The sequence below is a fragment of the Acomys minous genome, assembly GCF_964271855.1.
Source record: "Acomys minous genome assembly, chromosome: 3".
In the NCBI taxonomy this organism is placed as follows: Eukaryota; Metazoa; Chordata; class Mammalia; order Rodentia; family Muridae; genus Acomys; species Acomys minous.
In genome coordinates this window covers 117,896,353-117,914,639 of record NC_140485.1, presented here as the reverse complement: position 1 = coordinate 117,914,639, position 18,287 = coordinate 117,896,353, and the positions used below count along the sequence as shown (strand labels likewise).

The 18,287-nt window shown below is 44.9% G+C and overlaps 1 long non-coding RNA gene across 1 annotated transcript in view; it reads left to right on the top strand.

The window, feature by feature from the left end:
• Positions 1-557: 557 nt before the first annotated feature.
• LOC311595145 overlaps positions 558-18,287 on the top strand; it is a 133,944-nt gene continuing 116,214 nt past the window's right edge. The window contains exon 1 of the long non-coding RNA XR_014778325.1: positions 558-676. This is a non-coding gene — a long non-coding RNA (uncharacterized lncRNA). The remainder of the gene's footprint in view (positions 677-18,287) is intronic.

Below are 18,287 nucleotides of genomic sequence, written 5' to 3'. Positions count from 1 at the left end.
ATCATAAACCACCAGTCAGGTTGGGTGTAAGTGCTAGTCAGCCGGGGTCTCTATCTAGCCTTGGAACTAGGTGGCTGCATGGCCTATGGTTCCACCCTGGGCGTGCTGAGACCTGAGTCGTTGGACTTCCACCAGCACAAGGGCTAAAGACGGTAACCCTCTGAGTCGGTCTTTGACTCTTCCTTGGTCCTTCAGTCCCAGGTTAGTGCCAGGAAGACCTTGCTTTGCCTCAGAAACCAGCTGAGATCTCTGCAGTGACCTCCCGACATCTTTCTATCTCAGGAGCATTGGAAAAATCTGTTTCCTTTCTGGATTTGTAGTGCCCTGGTTAGTTTGTTTTGTTTGTCTGTTTGTTTGCCATGCCCCCCCACCCCCACCCCCGTTTTCTTTTTCTTGGTCAACTTGACACAAACTAGAGTTGTCTGGCAGTCCATCAGACTGTCTTTAGGCAAGGCTGAAGGACATTTTCTTGATTAATGGTTGATGTGGAGGTACAGCCTCCTGCGTGCGGCATCACCCTGGACAGCTGGTCCTAGGCTGAATGAGAAAGCAGGCCAGGCAAGCTGTGGAAAACAAGCCAGTAAGCAGCAGCCCCCATGGCCTCTGCGTTGGTTCCTGGCCGCCTTGAACTCCTCCCGCCTTGACTTCCTTCAGTGACGGACTGTGACCCAGCCATGTAAGTCAAACTGTTTCCTCTTCACGTTGCTTTTGTTCATGGTCTTTATCACAGCAACAGAACGCAAACTAAGGCAGACGGAGAAGCTGAGTTCTTAACTGTTTGATTGACGCCTACAATTACCTGAAGGAGAAGGAGAAGGAGAAGGAGGAGGAGAAGAAAAAAACCTTCAATTGAGTAGTTGTCTTTATCCTGTTGGTCTGTAGGCACATCTATGAGGGATTATATTGATTGATAATTGATGTGGGAGGGCCCAGCCCACTGTGGGCAGCACCACTCCCTGGACAGGCCGTCCTGGGATATATAAGAAAGCTAGCTAATGGGGTCCCAGCATGGAGAGGGAGAAGTGGATCTGAGCTCCCACCCCTAGCCAAGACGCTCTCTGCAGTTAATGCTCACTCACAAAGGGAAACTCCGTTTTCTCCAGTGAATGCCACTGGGTGCATGAACTACACTCCAGGGTAGGCCTATACCCAGAAAATGAACTCAGTAGGGTGTGTGTGTGTGTGTATGTCTTGTTTTGTTTGTTTTTGATTTTCATTTTTGAGGGTTTCTTGTTGTTGTTTTGGTTTGGGTTTTTGAGAAAGAGAGAGGGGAGAGTCAGAGAGAACAAAAGTGGGCAGGTAGGGCAGTATTAAGGATCTGGGAGCAGTTGAGGGAGAAAATTGCATGATCAAAATAAATTACATGAAAAATATTTGATTTCAAAAAGAAAATAAGTTATCTAAGCACGTGTCCAAGAGCCAGCAAATAGCTTCCCTTCCTGATTTTTACTTCAGAGTCTTACCTGAGCTCCTACCCTGACTTTCTCAGTAGCGGGCCATAACCTGCAAAACAAAACAAACCTTTGTCTCCTCACGTTGCTTTTGGTCAGTGTGTCTTTATCACAGTAACATAAAGAAAACTAGAGCAGACAACACTTTAAACCTAACCAGCACTTGGTAGCGTGCAACGCCAGGAGTACCTTAGGCAAGGTGGGTTCAACAGCCCCGAGTTGGGATGGGTTTAAGTAGAGACCAGTGTGGGTCATTTTTTCAGGCGTCAGGATGAGACACTGCAGGGTAGGAGGGCGGAGGACCCCGGGAGGACTCTCAGCCTTCTGGGAACCAAGGTGCTGGGCGTTTGCCACCTAACACAATCATTGGGGGGGGGGGGGGATGGTGCAGTGTGCGGTGTTCAGCTATTAATGTCTGTGGACTCCAAGGTCAGAGCTCAGCAATCCATTTTTATCAAGGTTTCTCCTCCCCCTCCTCTTCCTCCCCTTCCTCTTCCTCCCCCTTCTCTTCCTCCTCCGGACTTTTTCCTTGTTGCACTGCTGTTTGATATTGCCTTGCCTAAGGCAATTAAAAAAAAAACCACATGCCTTAAAGCTATTGAAAGACCAGGACAATAGCAAGACTTGAGAGTAATTTCAAAGAAGAAGAAGAAGGAGGAGGAGGAGGAGGAGAAGAAGGAGGAGAGATAAAAACTACTTGATTGTTCTTTAAGTATAAAACAGTAACATCACCACTAGCAGCTCAAACAAGGCACCGTAAGAAGTGTAATTGTGTTAACAGCCGCCGCTGAACTTACTCTCCACGTGGACTCCCAAAACCACTCCCTGTGTGTGAAGAGAGCTGATGAGTCACAGGCCCAGAAGTACCAGCTTCTGAACAACATGTCGATTTCTAAAACTGATCATGAATCTGTGCGCGTCAGAGTCAGCTCAAGGTGTTCGGGCTGTGACTCCGGTGCTGCAGAGTGGGGGCTCCCGTGAAGCTGCGATGACGAAGGTGGGGCGAGAAGTCTTCTGTTCGCGATGATGGAGGAAGTGCAGCCCATCCTGCTTCGCGGAGGCAGATCCGCCTGGGTGATGCTGGTGGCTGTGGAGTGGGCCAGTTCTTGGCCCGTGCTTTGCAGAGCAGCTACACCAACTTGGTCAGCATTTTGTCCTTAAGTGTCCTCAGAACAAAGCATAGTGACAGAATATCACTTGTTGAAAGGTTTAAAAAAAAAAAAGCATGCAGGATTGAATAGCATTACTTTTTGTTAAAAGTCTTTCTTTGAGAAAAAATTAAACCATATAAACCATATAAAAATTCTTGAAAATTGTTCCGTGTGTGTGTGTGTGTTCAGAGTCTGGCTATGTAGCTCTATCTGGCTTGAACTTGCTTTGTAGACCAGACTGGCCTCAGTTCACAGTAGACCTCGGATCTCAGTTTCTCAGTGCTGGCTATAAGTGTGAACCAGTGTGCTCATCCTCTTCAAAGAAGTTCCTACATAAAATCTCTTTAAAAATTATTTGTGTAATTTATGTGTATGAGGGTCTTGCCTGCATGCATACATGTGTGTACCTGGTGCCCAAGAAGTCCAGAAGAGGGTGTCAGATCTCTTGGAACTGTAGTTACGGGCAGTTGTGAGCTGCCATGTGGGTGCTGAGAGTTGAACCCAGATCCTCTGGAAAAATGGCCAGTGCTCTTAATGCTGAGCCATCCCTCCAGACCAGAAAAAAATCTTAATATTAAAAAGAAAACACTTTAAGTGTTTCTCACATTTCTGCTGGTTTTCCCAAGTGAAGACCAAATTAAAAATATGTGTATGCCCTGCTATGAATATCCATCACTAGCTATTTTTTTATACTTTTACATGCCTGCCATTTATATTTTCTGTTTGTCAGAGAGACAAGGTGAGCAAATAGGTAAACTCCCTGAAATGACTGTACACTCTCCTTATCACACAGTGCTTAGAGTATAAAAAAATCTATTAGAGTGTGGAAGATAGACGATTGGCAAGGTAAGCCTAGGAAGAAATTCTCAATTGTACCCACTGTTGAAGGTAATTTTTATAAAATAGTGTTTGTTTCTAAGCCCAGCTATTACATACATAATTGAGACTCTTTTATAATACAAGGTTTTACAACATAGTCTTGAGCAGTTTAAGTCTATTCTTAACCCTCTATGCTATTTTGTCTTACTCCCAGCAAACATCCCCGTGATTATTTACACTTTGTAGCTTTCCTTGGCTCCAGCTATCTTTCTTAGACTTCTATCCATGGCTGAATCCCCTATTTACTCTTCTAACTCTTCCTTCCCTGGCTGGCAGGACTCTTTCCTGCTTGGTGATTGGCTATAAATTGCTTTTATTAACATATTAGGGGGCAATAGGGGAGCAGAGTTTACACAACATTTAGACAGTAAACTCTCAGAACAAAGCTTGCAACCAGACGTTGGGGGGGGGGGGGTTGTACTGAAATCAGCAGTTAAACTACACAATAACCTTATGCCTACAATCCACAAAAAATGTGGTTGCCTTTACTATTGTATCAATATAGTCTATGCAAGGAAACTCCAGTGAGCACAGCTTCTTCTCCCGAGGTGAGATCTTTATACACAGTTCAGCAAGATTTCCTGGAAACTCACAGTCAAGAAGGGATCATGCGTGGTTAAACGATGTGCATTTTCACTGTAAGAATTAAGGTCTAGGTTGTAAGTTGCAAACTACAACTGACTTGTCTGGTTTTAAGTATTTTTAAAGATCTGTGTAGAAACACGTTAAGACTCTGCCTCTCTCTCTCTGTCTCTATCTCTGTCTGTCTCTCTGTCCCTGTCTCTGTCTCTCTGTCTCTCTGTCTCTCTGTCTCTCTCTGTCTCTGTCTCTGTCTCTCTCTCTCTCTCTCTGTCTCTCTCTGTCTCTCTCTGTCTCTCTCTCTCTCTCTCTCTCTCTCTCTCTCTCTCTCTCTGTGTGTGTGTGTGTGTGTGTATCTGCACATGCACCTATGTGCAGGAGCATGCATTTGATCATGTTCATTTTAAGCATATGAATTATAATTGCCCAGGGAAAACAAATTGGCTATATTTTTTAGAGACTACTAAGTAACATTTTAGAACCTTGTGTTTGTTCATTTAATGAATTCATTCAGTGAAGAAATATTCTTGAAGTACTTTTGTGAGTCAACGACCACAAGGATGCTGAGAATACAGTAAATGGCCAAGTAGCCACTTTCTTCATGAGAACTTAGGAGTCTTGTGAGATTACAACTAGGTAGCCTCACAGCTAACAGGCTAGTCATGGGTGTCACTGACTGCTGCAGGAGAGGGGCAGGGTGATCAGCCTAGGTATCGCCAAGCATTCTTGGCTAGTATGGCGTGGCAGGCAGCATCCTTGAGGATACGTGAACTGATGTCTGTCTAAAGCATGGGAAGAATGCCAGACTGAGAAAAGTGTGTCTGAGATGATGCTGAGCTCGAGAAGGACCTCAGCACTTTGGAAGACCTTTGAGCCCAAGGTCGCTAGAGAATAAACAGCAGATGGAGACGAGAGAGCAGCGAGGCCAGAGGACAGCTTCAGATTGAACCTGCAGGGCCATATACCCAATGGAAAGAATGTTTTCTTTAAGAGCAATTGGAAAGTCAATTAAGGGCTCTAAGGAGGATAGCATGACCCAGTTTATGCTTCGAAGGCAATCACCTTGACTGGAAAATGGGTTGGGAAAGAACGGTGGTGGAGGATGTGGGGCTAGAGTGTTCTGAAGCAGCCTCTTGGCCATGCGTCAGGAAAGCGGAGGTGAGCCTAAGTATGGGTTTATTCACTTTAAGACCACATGTTGAGGGACAGCAGATTCCATTCAGCGTGGAGGGTTGGAGGAAGCTGAGCAAGGAGATGCTGTCTGACCTAGAGACTGAACAGTGAGGAACTAAGCATTGTTCTAACAAAGAGCAGCAAAAGTAAATTCCAGAGTAAATCTGGAATGCCCAGAGCTTCAAGGAATGGTAAGCAGCCTTTTTGTCTTCATCATTGTACCAAGCCACACCACTGTTAGCTTCCAAGACCACTTCCCCTAGGGACTTTGACAGTTTTTGAATCATACAGTTGCACAAGGGCCCGGAGCTTACCAAGCCCTTCAGCTTTCTGTGATAGCTCTATCCCCTTTCTGATCTCCGTTGCTCAAACAAAACCTTATGACCTGTCACTACTATTGTTTCCAGGCCCTTCCCTCCCCTTCTTCCCCAACCCCGTCTCTAACTTTATCTTAAAGATTCAACACCTTGAACCCAAGGCTTCTCCAAAGCTATGAGTTCTGCCTTACACGCGAGCCGCCGCCACAGGCTGGGGCTGCTCACACACCCACATGCTTACTCTGGTCTCCTTTGGGATGACTAAAGTCTGGAAACTGAGTGAGAAAACAGAATCAGCAGAAGGGACTTTGCACGCCTCTACCCTGCGCCTTCCCACAGCCCACGTCAGACACCCTGGCCTTTGTCGTATCTCCCACTGCCACTGTTGTGTTTGCCCGTCTCCTTCACCTGTGCGCCTGTGCCTTTCTCTCCTGAAGGAAACCTGGATAGGCTTCTCTTTCTTCCCCATCATTAATGTTCCTAGCCACTAAACCATGGCAATCTACATGAAGTATATGTCTGGTCTTAACAACAACAACAACAACAACAACAACAACAACAACAACAACAACAACATGATCACTGCTTTGACGCCCTCCTTTCCCCATCACCCTATTTCCTTGATAGCAAAAAAAACCGTCACTAAGGACACATCCTGTGGGGGCGGGGGAAAGACTTGAAAGTTGAAAGAGGTCTGTGTTTGTGAGGATGAAGGCGGCCATGGGGGAGGGGGAAAGGAGGCAACGGGAAAGGGTAACGAGAGGAGGGGCACTAGATCAGAGTATATTTGTTGTATTGTGAATGAGAAGGTCCTAGGGAGCTGTCACAGCAGTTGAGTACTTTCTGTTCTTGCAGAGGACTTGGGTTTGGTTCTGCAAGGCTCCATCTTGGCCTTGACAACATCCTTTGGGCATAATTCCTATGTTCTTTCTTGGGGTGGTTGAGCCCACTGCTCTCTTTGCGATACTTTCCTGTAACTTCACTTTCCCGCTCTGCTACTTCACTCTGGTCGAGGGGGGTCCTCCTTGAGTATGCCGTTCAGATAAATAATGTCCCGGCCGCAGCATCCCTCATTTCTTAGATACATTTATCCTCCATCGTGTTTGCGGCCAGGCAGGATACAGCATTGCCGAGTGACTCACCCTGTAAGTATGAGCGCCCCCCCGTGTTTCTGTAAGTGAACGTATCTTGTTACATGCTTCCTTAACAGTTCATTGCTTGGTGGCTGGTTGCCCTTTGCCTGGGACTTGGGCACCCATGTGCTACCTGTCTGAGGCTCTGTCTGCAGGAATTCAGAGTCCACTGTATTAAGGAGGAACGGGGCTGGAAGTTGCACATGTCACTTATGCTCACATCACGTTGCTGAGGGCTGCTCAGATGGACTCTGCTCACAGCAGAAGGGAGGGTGCCACCAGAAGACAATTCCATGCTGGGACTGTGCCCTACAGAAGATTGCCCTCGCCGAACACTCTACACATCACCAGGATGAAGACACAGCGGAGAGACGCCCATAACTGCTTCCTTTTATCTCCTAGGACACAGACCAAATAACAAACAGTAACTAAATATTGGTTTATAGTTTTCTTTTTAAATAAGTCCTTAGTTTAGAGAAGGTGAGGAGCTTTGCTGAGTGTGAGAGTGGAGGCTGAGAGGATGGAGTCGGAGCATGAAGAACACGGCCTTAGATACTTCTAACCATCTCGAACCAGCCCAGATCACAAACTAGACCAAAACCAAAGCATCTGGCTTCATTTCTCCACATAAAGCCATTTGGACAATATTACACAACAGAAATGTCTCTATTGCTGTCCTATGGCTTTGTAGATAAGCAGCGACGAATCAGTCAGGATGAAAAAAAAAAAGTGTAATTATGTTTGACTTAGCTGCCACCATATACAAACAGCCTGCATTCCTCTGTGGGGCGCTTTTGCTTTTTTTTTTTTTTTTTTTTTTTTTTTGTGGCCTGTATCTTAAATTTTTGACCTAATTCCAAATTGTCCCTGTGGATAGTTTTCCTCTACCTGTGCTCCTAACTATTGTTCTGCCGAACTGTTCTAGCACCAGGAAGCAAACGGTGCACCCCCGTTCTAGAGCTCTGGCTAGGAGTGGTGTTAATGGATGTGACTTCCAACTCAAAGCCAAGCTCCCAGATGCTGTACAACCTCCCCTCTGCACTTCCATCTTCGATCCCTCCACCCCCAGCTTCTCCCCTACTCCCCCTGCAACACTTTATTTGTGATTTCATTCTCTCTCTACCTTCTTCTTTCTCTTCCTTTCTTCCCCTTTTTTCTCCCTCCCCCTCTCTCCCTTCCTCTACCTCTCTCCCTCCCTCTCAATAGGACCATCTGCCGGATCATAGGGAGCCTCACAGGGCCCACATCTCTGAAGAAACTCAACTCTCTCTCCCTCGCCATCCATCGACTTCTTATAACTTCTCCCAGAGGGGTGGGAATCTGTGGACCTTTCTCTCATCCATGCTGGGTTGTTTTTGTACAAGTCTTGTGCCTGCAGTAGCCATGGTGAGCTCACTTACAGCACACGGATTTCCCAGGATATGATTCAGACCACAGGGCTACCCATCCGGTGCCTGCCAAGTACAGTATATTAGATCTTTGGGAATTGAGAGTTTGTACAATGTGTGATTTGATCTTATTCCCCGCCCCCACCTCTCCTTAGATTCACCCCTTGTTTTCTTCCCATCCAACTTTGTATCCTTGTTTAAAACCCTCCAAGACCAATTTGTGTGGCCCATGGGTATCTGATCTTCCACTGGGACATTTTTCAGTTGTCAGGGGACCCAGTCTTAGAGAACACCATCTCTGACGCTCCGATCCCAGAGGCTAACATTTGCTCTACATCTAGGGGTGGGATTGTGTCTCCAGCTCCCCTCTCCGTGCGGAAACTCTTTCTGCCTTGAGCTTGCACAGGCCCTGTGATGGCGCCAGAGCTTCTGGGAGTTCATATGTGCGCCTGCCCTGCTGTGTCCAGAAAATAGTGTTTTCTTATAGCCATCCTCTGCCTCTGGCTCTTCTATGCTTTCACCCACTGACAGTGCAGCCTTGTGAGGGTGTGCAGCGTATCCCACTTTATGCTGCGTACCTTAACCTGTTTTGTTGTTGTTGGTTGTTGTTTTTCTTTTGCTTCAGTGATATGCCCTGTTGAAACAGTCTGTGCCCATATCCAAGGAAGATAAAATGTCTACCCTACATCTTACCTGGCAGGTGTACATTAGGGTGAAACAAAGCAAAATATGCTGGTAGATTTGGAAAAACCCATAATACACGGTATTTCTGAGCGTTCATGTTGCTTTTGTCTTCCTAATTGGATGGTGTTTGAAACTCTCCTTGAGAGCCTTGTATTTATGGAGATCTGCAGCCATTCACAGAGGTCCTAACTTGGTGTGCATGGAATGAAGAGTAGGGAATATTTTTAAGGCCCCCACCCCAGAAAATGTTGATGATTTGCCAAGCTTGGAATTGCTGATCTTGGTCAATTTCTTCTTTTAGAGCAAGGACAGTCAAGAATATATATTTAACTACGTTACTCACATTAAAGAGAAACTATCGATCGTTGGTTCCCACAATGGCACTCTCAGTTATTTTTAGGACGGAGATTTTCTGACTATTTTAAGGGTTCCAGGATGGGGTCGGGTGGATGCTCCTGGATCTTAGTCTTGTTTTATATGTAAAGTATACTGTTTAGGTATGAGGCTAGAAATACTAACTGGGAGGCCTGACTTCTGTAGCCCCACTTTCATTACAGGTGAAATGAGGGTGTCAATGTCTACTTGGCAGGGTTGTCCAAAGACTCTGCTGGGTAGATGATGCAAAGCTGCCAGATTAAGAAAAACTTTCATTAAAGAGCATTTCCCCCCAAGGTGCCAAGAATAAGTGACTATTGAATGGTCAGCCCTAAATACGATACTTAACCTCAGCAAAAGCTTTAAAAGAGGAGCAGGAAGAATATATGTGCTGGGAGAGAGGGAGAAAGACTGTGAAATGCCAGCATCTAGGAATGGCACAACCGTTGGAATCACGAATTTACAATAGCTGCTTTTACACACGATGGCCCTGCACAAGATGGGTCCAGTCACCTGTCAGTCATGGATAGGGGAGGGGCTCATAGGTCCGATTCCTCCCTGCTGAAATACTGGTTACTGATAGGTCCCTGGAGACAGGGAGTCGTTTTGTCTTCAGTTGCATACCTGTACATGGGCTGACCTTGTTCCAGTGGATGATTTCAAAGCCATGGTCACACAGACAGCCCTGGGTAAACTAAGTGGGTCAGAAAGCCAAACAAAAGGCATGAATATAAGACAGGACTCTGTAGGAAGAAGGGAGGTTTAATGGGGGAAGTTAAGAGGGAAAAACGCAAGAGTAACTGGAATGCATTGTATGCAATATGTGTGTGTGTATGCATTCTGTGAAGTTGTCAAAGAAGGACTTTAATAAAAAAGATAATCTCTTTTTATTCTAATATTTTAATATATTTGAGTCATAGCCTTTTAAATTTCAGAAACGAAGAACAGTTTAAATTCATTAATTGAGACTGTGCATTTTTGCTTTTTCAAAAATCCTTTTTGATTAATATCTCCTGTGTTCCGAGGTTTAAGTGTGTGATTATTGCTACTGAATATTTGCAAAGTACACCAGGTCCCCATACTGCTCGATTAATCTTGTGGAAAAGTGAGAATGTTGGCAATAAGTCTTGAATTCTGAAGAAGTGGTAAGCTAAGAAAAATCCAGTGTGACAAATGACCCATTAACGACGGAGTCTTGAGTACATGCTTCGGGGCAGGACAGAACCGAAGGCACTGGGCCGGAGCGGGGTTAAGCATTAAGCCTTGAGTATGGTGCAGAGGAGACCTCTCAGCACTCCTGTGAACTGTTTTAACCTAGCTTTGAATAAGATGCCATTATTGATGAATGCCAGTCTTCTGTTCTTAGAGTCTTGTTGTTATTGGTTTTCTTCCCATCCATACTTCTATTTAGACACGAAGGATTCCAAGCCAACACCTCAGAGAGAAAAACAAAAAACACCCATTAACAAAATGGTGGCATCAGAGGGGAGCCTGAACCCATCATGAAGGGTAGTAAGTGACCGTTGAGCTGAAGAGCAGGGGCAGGGAACTTCTGGAGACCAGACTCCAGACCTTGAAAAGGGGGACACTGAGACCTTTTGTAGGTATATCATTTCTTCAGCGACATCTCACTGTTTCGACATTGACATAGTTCTTTGGATCACTTTAGCCGGTATGTAGGTGCTGGCTGTATAGTAGACGTGGTGCTTTGTGGAATAGCACCAGGCTGAGCTTAACCCACATTCCAAACACTGATAGCTTAGGCTGAAAACAGAAGGAAGCCTTCCCCAGAAACTGCCCTAGAATTTGACATTTAGGCGTCCACAGAGAAGAAACTGCAGAGCTTACTTGTCTTGGTTGCAGAAAACTGGAGGGACTGAGGAAACATGGTCCCTACTGACCTGCTACCTGACGTGAGCAAATGCTGTGCATGCTGCACACATAGCTCCTCTGCTGTGCACATTGTCTCCCCAGGTAGGTGCCTTTTGCTCAGATGTTCCTTATAAAATACCTGTGACTGTCTGTGAAATTGGGCCATAACTTCCTGGCTTCGTGCAGAGAAATAGTAACTCTGGGATTCAGATCTCTGGTAAGAGCTCTTGCTCTTCCCAAGCAAAATATCATCTCTCCTGCCAAGTCCCATTGCTTTAATATAGACCTGGTTCTTTGCTCCATTTAGCCAGTGTGTCTGTCCTCACTGTGTAGCAGGCATGGCGCTTTGCTGAATGCCCTAGACTGATCTTGCCCTGACTGTTGTCCTTCGACCAGATACTTAATACCATTTAGACAAGGGGAGAATGTAATTTTGGCAGCCAGTGAGAGAGGAAGCCATTTCCTTTCAGGACTAGGGACTCTAGAGCTAGGATGACATCAATTATTTCTATAATAAGCCACCGCATAAAAGGCTGTATTCCAACAACATGATTTGAAGAGAGAGACTTATTTATAGGTTAGCAGAGCTCATGCCCTGCCTGGACGATTCATCTTTCCACAAAGGAATCCCAGGAGAAGCTGCCTGGTTCCTAGTCTTTTCACATTCACACTGAAAAGAAAGCATCTAGCTTTAGAGGTAGCTATAAAATGCCTCTCATCTGTGTGTAGTTTTCCTAGACATAAACCTCAAGATTTTTCAAACCCCAAAGCAACATTAAACCTAAGGGCAGCAGTGATCACCTTGAAAGCTAAATTAAGGCAAGACAAAGAATTATTTAAAGTCTGAATTGTGTTTTAACACAGGAGCCTTTAAAGTCTGAGATGAGAGAGTGTCTCTCTCGGTGTTTGAATAGCCTGTGTTAATTACAGTTTGCCCTGTGCTAAGCGCATTAGACATACACAGTTCCTCATAACAACCTTAAAAGAATACCAGTACTTCTTTCCCTATTTCATATGAGGAAATAGAGGTCCAGATGCCAGGCAGTGTGCCTAAGGGCTTAAAGGAATAAAAGATGTGAGTCTGTGGCATGAGCACGGACTACCTCTAGCTCCATAGCGGAGCTCTTGACTACCGGCCTGAGTTGGGCAAGGCACCCAGGGAGAAGGTCTACCAGTTGTCTTCTTGCTGTTTCCGACTTATACATAGTGGCTACCTCTGCTTTCCCTTGGATGGGAAGAACTTGAAATATAGCGGCGAGAATAACACATAGTGTTTCTCCCACTCACTGGAGAGCTGCGACGCATGAACATGTCAGGGGTTAGAGTTGGATAGAGGCAGAGATGGGAGGCCATGCAGACCACTTGTCGGCCCCAGAACGCCAAGGTGTAAGTGAGGACACCGAAGAGTCAGTCAGCAGTTAGCCTGGCTCTAATCTCGTTAGCTTGTCCCTGACTTAACTCAGACTTCTCCTGAGGGCAGCAGAGGTGCCGTGGGGTTTGGGAGAGGCAAACAGTAAGGGAATAGTGGATTTAGAACAGGTTACTCGAAGAGGGGGGAGAAATAAGAAATATAGCTAGGATGGTGGAAACAAAGCTGACTTACGGAGTTGGAACCGGTCAGGCCATAGGTAGTTCACATTTCCACAATAGCAGAAACATGTAGGAGAATTAGGTCGGAGTGAAATGTCTGTGGGGTCATGAATGGAGGTCGGGGCGGGGGGGTTGTTTGAAGACAGGCCACATGGAGTTAGCCCTGCTAAGCGTTGCTGAGGACCATATCCAGATAAAACTCCAGCAAATGGTGGGTTCTGTGAACTTTATCACATGTGAGGAAGAAAGCGGAAAAGGAAGCATATGGCCTCAGCGGGACTCTGTCTGTGTTTCCTGAAGTATTTGTGCCAGTCAACCAGGTGTGTGAGCATGCTACCTTTGCATATAACATACGAATACACGCAACAACTTAGCCACTGTCTTCTGATGGCACCGTTGCCTGGCACATGTGGATACGTGTAAGCTTACGCTCAGGGCCTTGAGTGAAAAGGAACGCTCTAGCAGTGACACTTTTTTTGCCACCAGATAGGTTAATAGATAGATGTGTATTTATCTGCATTTCGCCTTTCTCCCTATAGAAAAGGTTTTACATTGCCCAGGAAGTCCTAACTGTGACTAGCTAGGGGTGGCCTTCAGTCTGGCAAGAGGGCTCCCAAACCAGCTGAGTAAAGAAAAGGAGTCAAATGTTTGCTTTGTGTTTTTATTAATATCCACCGTGTTTGCCTTTTGCCATTTGGGACTTAAATAAATACACTTAGTGATGGGCGTTTACGTCAGTCACTTAATTTTGTCTTCAGTGCTTTGAGCCCCTGTGTGTGGGGCCAGAAGGAAAGTAGCTGTGTTATCGAGGTCTTCTCTGACATTTTCTGCCTATCTCCGACCTAACATTTTACTTGGCCACGTAAAGCCAGTTGTCAGTTTTGCAAGTGAAGGTATTCATGACGGGCCCACTCTAAATACAGCTTCTAGCAAACCATGCTTTTCAGAAACATCTGCACTTCCTGTGTGCACTTGTCCTGTGAAGAAAAATAATGCACAGGAGTTTTCTGAGTCTGAAGGACACCCCAGTTGGGAACCTTTGGGCTCCATGACGAAATCCCCATGGACTGGCTTGTGCCATTGTTCTGTCCTCCTTTCTCATCTGGCACGTCCATCCTAACGGGGCCGGGGGGAAGCCTGGCCCAGATGAAGGCAGCAGGTGCAGCCAGAGGCCTAGGGGAGTGAGAAGGACAAGACACCTGTCTGTCTAGCTGTGAGCATCTGCTGTTCTAAGCACTAAGCCCAGAAGTAAGTGTTCCCAGGGTGAACTTTAACCTCACGGGCCTGTGTCAGCACTGTGCTTAAGAGTCTACTGCCCCACTCATCCCCAGCTCCCTTTGGACCCTGCCTGCTCAGCCTTTTCTCTCCGGGTGAGACAGTGTTTCTTCCAGAAGCTTTTCCTGATTGACTGCACAGTACTCCTTCCTATGGGTGCCACCTTCACTAGTCTCCTGTCACAGACCATCTCACATGTGTGTGTCTCCTCCTTACTAAATTATAAGCTCTGAGATGATGGGAAAGGATTATACCTCATCAACTTCCCCTACCACAGCACCTGACACCATCTCTGACTCTGTGGACAGAAATTCAATTAATTCACGCCAAGTGCCTATACAAGTATGGTCCAGCTGGCTCCTTTTCTAATATTGTTCTTGGTATGGAAAACTCAAGAACTCTAGGTAAATAAGTAACGCTTGCGTAGCCATTTACTCACCCAATGGGATTATTTGCTGACAAATCAGTATGTAAGGCTAGAACTCCTTGATTTTTCTTATCGTCGTCAGCACATTTCTGATGAAGATATGAGATCTGAATCCAAAGGTTGTTCTCTCAGCCGTGAAGTTGGAAAGGAAAAAAAAAATGAAGATGAACTCAATTTCTGAAGACTTGATTGGGCAGTAGAATTGCTTCCAATTCCCCTCAAACAATTCTGCTTTGGATAGTTCATGAAATTTTATTTCAAAACTTATTTGACCAGGCACAATGTTGTACATGTACTCATAATTTCAGCATTTAGGAAAGTACAGATAGGGAGATTATTGGATTGAGGCCTGTCTGGCCTACAATGAGACTTGCTTTGGAAAGAAATGAATGAATAAATGCTCGGAAACCTCTTACTCTTTGATGCTGTCACCTGAGAGTGATGGATGTCCCAGGAGCCATAGAGAAGCTGGTGCTTAGGAGCTAGGGCACTGCGTGAGTGACAGTGACTGAGAGAGAGAGAGAGGGCAGGCAAGGAGAGAGACCTGGCTGCATCACACGAGTGGGGGTACCAGGCAGATGGGAAGGGAGAAGATTTGGCATGAAGTGTCCTGGTCAGGTGCTCACAGTATATACCCGAGCTGTTGGCTGAAAATAAACAGCGTGTGTCTGTTTGGTGGCGTGCCTCCCATTTCCTCCTGCAAAGATTAGGCGAGGCTGTCACCCAAATAGCACTCAGCTCTCCTTGGCTTTTTTGTTTGTTTGCTTTTTGTTTTTTATTTTTTATTTTTATATTTTAAATATACATTTATATTATCACACATATATAAAATAAACTACCTAAGGCAAGAAGAACCATGAAACAATTCGGAATTATATGTTATATTCTTAGTGTTTTGGCTGTTTGTATTTGACAGCCTTGAAGAAAACATCTTTCCTGTCTTCACACATGTTTTCTTTCCTCCTCCTCCTTTGAAATAATCAGATTTCTGTATGTGAGTAACTGTCCTTCCTCTGTGAATGTTTTGGGTTTTTTGTTTTGTGTTTAGTTTTTGTTTTGTGGGGTTTTTTTTTGTTTGTTTGTTTTGTTCTTTTTTGTTTTTTGAGACAGAGTTTCTCTGTGTAATAGCCCTGGCTGTCCTGGACTTGCTTTGTAGACCAGGCTGGCCTCGAACTCACAGTGATTCACCTGTCTCTGCCTCCCAAGTGCTGAGATTAAAGGCGTGTGCCACCACACCCAGCTCCTATGTGAATTTTTCTATCATTGCCTCGTACTCCCAATATTCCCTATATGAGCGTCCCAGTACCCTCACCCTCATTGGCTCAGTACACAGTCCTGACCTATGCTTTTTGCAATGTTACCTGTAGAGATTTGTCTTCTTGGGTACTGTCTCTAGTTTCCAAAGCAAACAGTCCCAGGGACTGACTCCCTCTGTCTTATCAGTTAATGCCACTATAAATGATTTGGCTGCATAATGCTGAGCTGGCTACATGCAGAATGGGTGGGGATCCACAGGAAGGGTCAGGTCAACTGAGGACCTGGAATTCTTCGCATGCAAGGGGAAGGGCAAAGTATGAAGAATGTGCTGTGATTGCTGTAAGAACTAGGTGCCAGATGAGACTTGGAGTCTGGTCAAAGAGCACAGTGAGAAGAAATGTGGGTCAGCCAGCAACCTGCCCTGAAACTCCCCCTGTTGGTAGCCATTCTGTGGGTCAGGACTAAAGGAACACAGCTCTTCTGACCACTTAGCTGGATGCTGTGAGCGTACTGCAAGGATGTGTTGTAATGGCTTGGCCCTCCTAAGGTGGCGTTGAGAACTCCTCAGCACACATATAATTTAGGATGTTGAGGAAGTGTCTCCCACTGAGGGAACTCTTGTTTGTCTGTGCTTGGAAAAGAACCCAATGTTGGAAAATATCAAGGTGCTCTGTCAAGAGATGAAGGCAAGAAACAAACGTATGCCCTTTGTCCTAAAGGATAATATTTCTTAGCTCTTAGGCTAGTACTCCCTGCATTTCTAAGTGCAACGAGGTGGATGATAAAGAGAGGACAAGGAGGGGGCAGTTTAAGGAGGTTAGAGGAAAACACCAGAGGAAAAGGTCTATGACGTACACCAGGCTTAGAACACCCTCAGAGGGCAAATGAGGGACTAGGTTGGAGGGTGAGGGACTTTTGTCCCACAAAGTCCCTCAGCTCCCAGGTTGGGCCTTTACTTCCTAGGTGTCCATTTTGTCACTGAAGTTTGTTATGTATTCCTGAATACCTCACAGTGGCTTGGGCATATCACTAGTACCATTGACACTAAATATATCTAACAAATCAAAGGACACCTTCCTAGCTCAACTGTTGTATAAAAACACAACTAAAGACTGTAACTAAAGTATAAAGAGTTAGGACCACGCGTGACCGAGCTTGCCGCATTTGGATTGAAGGTGTGGCGAGCTTGATCAAGCCTGCTGGTTTTCTCTCAACTTCAACTTCTTTTGAAATGGCCTCGTGTATCCAAGGCTGGCCCAGAACATACTATGTAGCCATGGATACCCTTATACTTCTGGCTTTTTTGCCTTTACTTTCTAAGTGATAGGATTATAGACGTGTGGCATCGGGGCTGGTTCTGTGGACTGACTGAACCCAGGGCTTTGTGCACGCTAGACAAGCACTCCACCAACTGAACCACATCTCCAGTTCCTAGCTTTATTTTTCATTCATTCAGCCAGTTAATATTCATGTGTGCCAGGTATGTGCAAGGCGTGGTGGAGAGTGTACACAACTTTTGTGCATATATGTCCGTTAGAAGAGACAGATATAAATTAAATGGCAGCCCACATTTATAAGTACCAACTGTTATATGAGCCACAGAGGGAAAGCACTGTCTTCTCACATACTCCACAGAGCACAGGACCCCATGTGCTGATGCCCTGGCAATGCTGGGCTCTGGACCACATGTGCTGGGATCCACAGAGACCTGAATCCAAAGGTTATTCTCTCTGCTATGAAGTTGGAAAGATGAAAATAAAGATGAGCTCAATTTCTAGAGACTTTATTGGGACAGTTAAAATTTTATTAGACTCAGGGCAATATATATATATATTTTACTCAGAAAAGCCGTAGGTAAATCCTTTTCTCGGGTCACTGAGCAGTCTTGTTAAACTGACATGACTTTGGCTCCAGCTCTATGAGGTGGAGACATTTTCCAACCTTGGAGAAAAATTAACTTTACAAAGGCCCCATAGAACTTCAGATGACATTAAATTGTTCCCCTTTAGTCAGGAATACCATTTAATGTATTGAAATGAGCACTAGCAGTAAAAACAATATAATTAAAAATAACCAGTATAACAGACCAAATAAAGTAAGTTAATTAAAACAGGTATGATTATAAGACATATTTTTATTCTCTAGGTAATTTTTTAAACATCTTCAATAAGTTCTCATGAAATTGGCTTTCCAATTTTATGGCCCAAAATGACAAATTCCAAATAATACAAACAATGAAACATTTTTATTAAATTCCAGAGCTTATATATTACTATAAATTGGCCATCCAGAATTATTCATATTTAAAACTGACATTGCTAAACCCGTGACTTCCTTTAGGGTCATATTATCTTGTAACTTTAGAGCTTGAATTTTCTCATTTATATTGTTAAATTTTATTTTATTTTATTTATTTATTTTTTGGTTTTTGAGACAGTTTCTCTGTATAGCCTTGGCTGTCCTGGACTCACTTTGTAGACCAGGCTGGCCTCGAACTCACAGCGATCCACCTGCCTCTGCTTCCAAAGTGCTGGGATTAAGGCATGCGCCACCATGCCTGGCTCTAAATTTTAATCTTTAAAACATGGGACCTCCACTTTCTCCTTCTTGTGGTGCGGTCCCTGTGATGGCGAATCTTCGTTTCCAACTTGATTTAGAATCACCCAGGCAGCACAGCTCTAATGCATTCTGAGGGGTGTTTTCAGAGACCTTTACGGGAGGAAGGAGGGCTAATCA